The sequence below is a fragment of the Octopus bimaculoides genome, chromosome 16, assembly GCF_001194135.2.
Source record: "Octopus bimaculoides isolate UCB-OBI-ISO-001 chromosome 16, ASM119413v2, whole genome shotgun sequence".
NCBI lineage: Eukaryota > Metazoa > Mollusca > Cephalopoda > Octopoda > Octopodidae > Octopus > Octopus bimaculoides.
In genome coordinates this window covers 35,737,635-35,739,755 of record NC_068996.1, presented here as the reverse complement: position 1 = coordinate 35,739,755, position 2,121 = coordinate 35,737,635, and positions in this window count along the sequence as shown.

The window sequence follows — 2,121 nt, the reverse complement described above, 5'->3', positions numbered from 1 at the left end:
TATATATACACTTGGTCAGTTGTTTGTAAGTCCATAACAAGTGGCATGTAAGAATATATATATATATATATAAGCACAGGAGTGGCTATGTGGTAAGTAGCTTGCTTACTGCGCATGCATCGGTCTATTCGCTGTGTTGATTTTTGACCAGTCGGATGGAATCTTTTGTGCTGCTTGTCAGTGGATGTTATACCAGTAGAGACAATGTATTCAGACCTTAGCAGGTCTGAGTTGTCTTCAGCAGAGGAGGAGCTAGTGAAGGCAGTGGAAAAAATGGATAAAATATTGGAAAAAACAAAGAGTTTTGCTGAGGCTGTGGAGGTGAAGAGAAGGGAAGTGGACCTGGCTAGATTGAAGGAGTATGGCAAGATGACACAGAAGGTGGGTGGCTACATGAAGTTGTCGCCCCCTAAAAGAATCATGGAGAAAAAACCATCACCTACGAGAACCAGAAGGTTGAACAGGTGGAAGCAGCAAAAATAGAAAAGGCACTGAGGGAACAATCGAACCAAATTATGTATATAACAAGAGGAAGCAAATACAGGATGGTGGTTGTCCAGTTTAGAACAGTGGAAGATGCGAGGAGGCTGGCGAGTGTAGCGGCGAAGATGAAGGAAGTGGTGCTTCTGCCCACGTATCTTAGAAGGAGGATTTCCAAGGTGAGGGTGGAAGGAATCCCACCTGATATAGAAGTGGCAGCCGTCCTTGTTGGAAGTGAGGAGGAGGTGGCTGTTCTCCAAGCCACGGAAACGGAGGAAGGAGGCTGAAGAGGAAAAACACTGGACCTCATTATACAGGCAGAGGAGAGGCAACTGGAGAGTTTGGCAGAGACAGTGACATTGGGAGAGATTGTGTTAAGAGTGTGGGTGAAGGGCAGAGTCCCACAATGTTTTAAATGTGACCAAAAGGGCCACATTAGAGTGCACTGCCTCTGCAGAAGAAGCGGTTGTGGAGACGGAAGAGAAAAGGGAAGAAGAACAGACAGATGGAAGGAACATGGAGGAAGAGTGGATATTGACAGAGAGTAAAAGGAAGAAGAGGAAGAAAAGGAAGAAGAGGAAGAAAAGGAAGAAAAGGAAGAAGAGGAAGAAAAGGAAAAAGAGGAAGAAAAGGAAGAACAGTGAGTATGATGTGGTACCCAAAACCAACTCCACCCCACCCAAGACCACTCAGACCCACCCTCCCCCTACAGACTCCAAACCCACCCACCCCTTTCCCTACAGGAAAAAAAAAAGAAGAAAGAACAGACACCACAAAATTTATGAGACCTCTCACCCGCTGAAAAAGGTTACATCAACATGGAGGAGAGAGTGTTGTCACTCAGCGACGAGTAAAGTGGAAAAAGAAGGATTGGACTAGAGACTAAAGAGGACTCAGGACTCATAGGTGGCGAGTAGTGTTACTCAGTGTGGGGTGAGTAACACACTTTTCATATTCCCATTTTCAAGATATCATTCTTATTATCATAACTTTAATATTTTGATTTTAATATTTTGATATTTTTTTTTCATGCTCATTTTCATGTGTCATTCATAGTATCATATTTTATTTTTATATATTTTTAATTGTTATATGTCCCCACATGTTTTGTAGTGTCCCTCTATGTTATGCCTTTATGGCAAAATTTTGAAATAAAGTAGCTTGCTTACCAACCAACCACATGGTTCCAGGTTCAGTCCCACTGCGTGGCGCCTTGGGCATGTGTGTCTTCTACTATAGCCTCGGGCCAACCTAGACCTTGTGAGTGGATTTGGTAGATGGAAACTGGAAGAAGCCCATCATGTGTGTGAGTGTGTGTGTGTGTGTGTGTGTGTGTGTGTGTATGTGTGTGTGTGTGTGTGTCTGTGTGTCTGTGTGTGTGTGTTTGTGTGTCTGTGTTTGTCCCCCCAACATTGCTTGACAACCGATGCTGGTGTGTTTATGTCCCCTGTAACTTAGCAGTTCAGCAAAAGGGGCTGATAGAATAAGTACTAGGCTTACAGAGATAAGTCTTGAGGTCGATTTGCTCGACTAAAAGTAGTGCTCCAGCATTGCTGCAGTCAAATGACTGAAACAAGTAAAAGAGTATATATATATAGACATATATACATGTATGTGTGTGTGTATATATATATATATATA